The 5476-nt window shown below is 38.7% G+C and overlaps 1 non-coding gene across 1 annotated transcript; it reads right to left on the bottom strand.

Annotated features, from left to right (window-relative positions):
- Nucleotides 1-373: 373 nt before the first annotated feature.
- Nucleotides 374-480, bottom strand: LOC141681124 (small nucleolar RNA R71). Its single transcript, XR_012558566.1, has one exon. It is a non-coding gene; the product is annotated as a small nucleolar RNA R71 (small nucleolar RNA).
- Between the last annotated feature and the right edge of the window lie 4996 nt (nucleotides 481-5476).

Here is a 5476-nt window from a genome sequence, read left to right as displayed (position 1 = left end):
CAAATACAAAGGCTCTGATGGACTACTCTAAGCCAAAGATCAATGATATTCAGTCTAGCATTGTCGGACCAGCCATCACAGCTAACACTTTTAAAATCCAGGCTAGCACGATTCAGATGGTGCAGAACTCGGTTCAGTTTGGGGGTTCTCCAACGGAAGATCCCAACATGCATATTAGAGATTTCATCGAGATCTGCGACACCTTCAAAGTCAACAATGTGTCTGAAGATGCTATAAAGCTAAGGATTTTCCCATTCTCTCTGAGGGATAAAGCTAAGTGTTGGTTGCATTCTCTACCTCCGGCTCTATCACTAAATAAGAAAAACTTGCTCAGAAGTTTCTCACTAAATTCTTTCTTATGGCGAAGACTGCTGCAATCAGGAATGCTCTTACTCAATTTGCGCATCAATCAGGAGAGTCTTTGTGTGAAGCTTGGGATCGTTATAAGGAGATGCTTAGAAAGTGTCCTCATCTTGGGATGCCTAACTGGATGATTATTAACTACTTTTATAATGGCTTGGGAGCACAGTCTAGACCCATGCTTGATGCAGCATCAGGTGGAGCTTTATGGGCTAAGAGCTACGATGAAGCTTATGAGTTGATTGAAGAGATGATTGCTAATGAATACCAGAACCCTTCTCAGAGTCTAATTTAAGGCAAGGTAGCAGGAATTATAGAGGTGGATACAGCTACTGCTATAGCTACTCAGCTTAAGGCTTTGACGATGAATGTGGATTTTTTGGCTAATTATGGAGTTACTAATGTCTGTGAGGTTTGTGTTGGTGCGCATGAGATAGAGCAGTGTGCTATATCTAGTGAATCAGCTCAGTTTGTGAGCAACTTTTAGAGGTCGCAGCACCCAGTTCCGGCCACCTATCATCCCAACAATTGCAATCATCCTAACTTTAGCTAGAGCAACACTCAAAATGCGGTTCAACAACCTTATCAGCAGTACGCAACAAAGCAGTACAACCCTCATGGTTTTCAACATCCACTATATGCTCCAAGACAACAACTCCAAATTCAGCAGTTACCCCATAGAGGTACAAGTCAAATAAATGAAAAATCTGAATTGGAGGAGTTGAGGCTCATGTGCAAGAGCTAAACAGTTTTTATTAAGACATAGGAAAATCAAATTGGACAGATTTCCAATGCCTTGTTGTATCGATAACCTTGTACACTACCTAGTGACACAAAAGTTCTAGGAAAGAAGGAAGCAAATGAGCAGGTTAAGGCAATTACATTGAGGTCTGGGAAGGTTGCAAGTCAAGAAAAATCTCAAGTTTCAGAAGATGAAGCTTTTGCTGAAGAAGAAGTGCAGAAGGAAGCAGAAGTGGAACCAAGGAAGAAAACTGTGGAACATACTCCTCCTGAGGGTAATACAGGGGAGAAACAGATCTATCCTCCACCTCCTTTTCCTAAGAGGCTTCAGAAGCAAAAGTTAGATAAGTAGTTTGCGAAGTTTCTGGAGGTGTTCAAGAAACTTCATATCAACATACCTTTCGCTGAAGCTCTTGAACAGATGCCTAGTTATGCGAAGTTTATGAAATGTATTTTCTCTCGGAAAGTGAAGTTCGATGACTTAGTGACTGTTGCTCTAACGGAGGAATACAGTGTTGTGCTGTAACAGAAGTTGCCTCCGAAGCTTAAAGATCCTGGAAGCTTCACTATTCCTTGCACCATAGGAAACTTGTCGTTCGACAAGTGTTTATGTGATTTGGGAGCTAGCATTAATCTGATGTCTTTGTATGTCTTCAAGAAGTTGGATTTACCTGATCCAAAGCCTACTTATATGTCCTTGCAGTTGGTTGATTGCTCTATTACATATCCACGAGGCATTGTGGAGGATGTCTTGGTCAAGGTGGACAAACTCATATTTCCTGCTGATTTTATAATTCTTGATTTCGAGGAGGATAAAAAGATTCCCATAATCTTGGGAAGACCATTCTTGGCTATTGGCCGAACCTTGATAGATGTGTAGAAGGGTGAGCTCACTATGCGAGTGCTGGATCAAGATGTGACTTTTAATGTATTCAATGCTATGAAATTCCCTTCTAATAATGAGGAGTGCTTAAAAGTGGAGTTGGTCGATTCTGTGGTTACTTCAGAACTTGATCAAATGCTAAGGTCTGATGCCTTAGAGAAGGCCTTGTTGGCGAATTCAGAGATGATGAAGGAGATGAGCAGTTGCAGTATTTGAATGCTTCTCCTTGAAAGAAAAGGCTAGATATACCTTTTGAATCTCTCGAAATGTCAGAACTTAAAAATGCTGAGGAGCGTCTCAAGCCATCTATCAAGGAAGCTCCTACAATTGAACTTAAACCATTGCCTGAACACTTGAGGTATGCTTTTTTAGGTGATGCATCTACTTTGCCTGTTATTATTGCATCTTACCTTTCAGGTAGTGATGAGACAAAGCACTTGAGAATTATGAGAGAGTTCAAATCGGCAATTGGATAGATTATAGCAGATATCAAGGGAATCGACCCTTCTTATTGCATGCATAAAATTTCTGCTAGAGGAAGGAAGTAAGCCAACGATTGAGCAACAAAGCAGGCTTAATCCGATAATGAAAGAGGTTGTGAAGAAGAAAATTCTTAAGTGGCTAGATGCAAGGACTATCTATCCTATTTCTGACAGTTCTTGGGCGAGTCCAGTTCAGTGTGTGCCAAAGAAAGGAGGCATCACAGTGGTTGATAATGAGAAGAATGAGCTCATTCCTACTCGAACAGTCACGGGGTGGAGAGTTTGCATGGATTATAGGAAGCTGAACAAGGCCATAAGGAAGGATCACTTCCCTCTTCCTTTTATTGATCAGATGCTTGACAAGTTAGCTGGGCATGAGTACTATTGTCTTCTGGATGGCTATTCGGGTTATAATCAGATTTGCATCGCTCCAGAAGATCAGGAAAAGACTACCTTCACTTGTCCGTTTGGTACTTTTGCCTTCAGAAGAGTTTCTTTTGGTTTGTGTGGTGCACCTGCCACATTTCAGAGATGCGTGATGGCTATTTTCTCTTATATGATTGGTCAGAATGTGGAGGTGTTTATGGATAATTTTTCCATGTTTGGTAATTCTTTCGACGAGTGCTTGCAAAATCTTGACGCAGTTCTTAAAAGGTTTGTTGAGACCAATCTGGTTCTCAACTGGGAGAAATGTCACTTTATGGTGCAACAGGGCATCATTCTTGGGCACAAGGTCTCTATTAAGTGTCTTGAGGTGGACAAAACCAAGGTGTAGGTCATTCAAAACCTTCCTATACCAATTTCTGTTAAAGGAGTCCGCAGCTTTCTTGGTCATGCAGGCTTCTACAGGCGGTTCATCAAGGACTTCTCTAAAATCTCTAAACCGTTGTGCAATCTTTTAGAGAAAGATGTCCCTTTCAAGTTTGATGATACGTGTCAAGCTGCTTTTGAGATCTTAAAGAAGAGTTTAATCACGGCACCTATCATAACTGCACCTGATTGGAATGAGCCTTTTGAAATGATGTGCGATGCAAGTGACTATGCAGTTGGAGTAGTTCTTAGGCAAAGGAAGAACAACGTATTTCATGTGGTCTACTATGCTAGTAAGACCCTCAATGGTGCTCAACTGAACTATACTACTACTGAGAAAGAACTCTTATCCATTATCTATGGTTTTGAGAGGTTTTGGTCTTATTTGCTTGGGACAAAGGTGACAGTTTTCACTTGTAACACCCCCAAATTCGGGGTCGGGGATCTGGGTTGTCACGAGTTCCATTTCCCTTAATAACACCCAATCTTAATAAACAATCAACTACTCTGTACTGTGACCCCACAATAAACACACACACCACAAGTTATAGTCTTAGAGATGAATATCCAAAAATAATCACGAGTCATTTTATTCCAAAATTATATGCCATTACACCTTAAAAGGGTTTCTGAATAAATTTACATTTCTTTGCCATTATTACAATTGATAAAGATACATAAGTCTGGTACATCAAAAGTTGAAAGCCTAGCCTATTGGTAGTTCTTACCTCAGCTACAGCGACATCAACGCCTATAGGAAACTGCGGAATGTTTCCTATCCGCTCGCGAATTGGGAGCTTGGTCATGTTCATCTTATCAATCTGATATTGTGTGATGAAAGAAGAAAGCAAGGGTGAGCAACAAGCCCACCGAAATAATATGTATAATAATTAACAATATATGAGCATTCTCATAGTACTCATGAAAGTCTTGGTCAAGAAGAAATGAACCAAGCTGATATCTTAACGCGACCAAGTCGCAAAATATTCAGTATATATGTTACGACCGGCATTTTATGTAATATTATTTGTGGATTGGGTATAATATTAAAGTCAAATGAAAATATATTCAATGATTGTACGCTAGTGTGAGTGAAAATTTCTGCATTATAAATTTGCTTTGTGTAGTATATGATTTTTCAAAGCAAGAGTTTATTTAATTTCTTTATTTTTGATTTATAAGGAATATTCTAAGCTTTGGAAAATTTTTCTTTTAAAAGGTATTTTGTTCACAAATTTTGAAAATGATTTTTATAAAGTCTCTAAAAATCCAAGTTATTTTATGGTATAAATTTTATAATTTTTGAACTTGTATTTTATTTTATAAAAATAAATCTTTATAAATTTTATTTGTTATAATTAGCAAATTACATGGCTACCCTTGCATGCAAATACTCTTCCAATTCAACTAAGGGGCAAGGAAGACATTTCCAACCCCACTCACTTTCATTTTCTAACCAAATTACCACTTTACCCTTGCATGCAAATCTACCTAACTATATTGGAAGGTTACTCTTGTAAAATCTCAAATCCACTCACTTTTGGCCAAATAAAAACCAAACTAACATGATTATTACTCCACATTCACCCCACCATTTCCACACTCCTCCTTTCCTCCCCCTCCTCTCGGCTCTCCCCTCTCCTCTCGGCTTTTTGGCCGAAGCCATACCCCCTCCCTTTTCTTCATTCTTCATTCAAGCTCCCACTTTGCAATCAAGTAAATGTTACTTCCTATATCTTGATCATACATAATTCAAAGAGTGATGAGTGAAAAGTTTAAGTTTAAAGGTTGCATGTAAAGGTTTTAGTGAAACTCAAAATACAACCTTGATTCTTGTGAGTTTAGGGTTATTTTTGAGAGGACTACAAGGAATGGAGAAGTGCCAAATCTTGAGAGGGAAACTCTTAATTATTAAATGGCCATTCCCATCCATTTCATTCGGCCATGACCATATGGGAGCCGAATGAATGGTCCTTAAGACTATTCTTGTGCTTAAATCAATTTTTGCATATTTATGTGATAATGACTTGAATTTTGTGGTGAAAATTTGATAAAACTCTTTGCATGCTAAGTGATCATCTAGGTATATCTTATGCTAGGCTTGCATGTCAATTGTATGATAGAACATATGTAGAAAATGTGTTATTTTGGTTTGAAAAACCCGAAGGCATGCATGCATGTGGATTTCTCTTAGAATGAT

The sequence above is a fragment of the Apium graveolens genome, chromosome 8 (assembly GCF_009905375.1).
Source record: "Apium graveolens cultivar Ventura chromosome 8, ASM990537v1, whole genome shotgun sequence".
Taxonomy (NCBI): domain Eukaryota; kingdom Viridiplantae; phylum Streptophyta; class Magnoliopsida; order Apiales; family Apiaceae; genus Apium; species Apium graveolens.
Note: the sequence above shows the minus strand (reverse complement) of the source record. Positions and strands in the feature narration are given on the sequence as shown.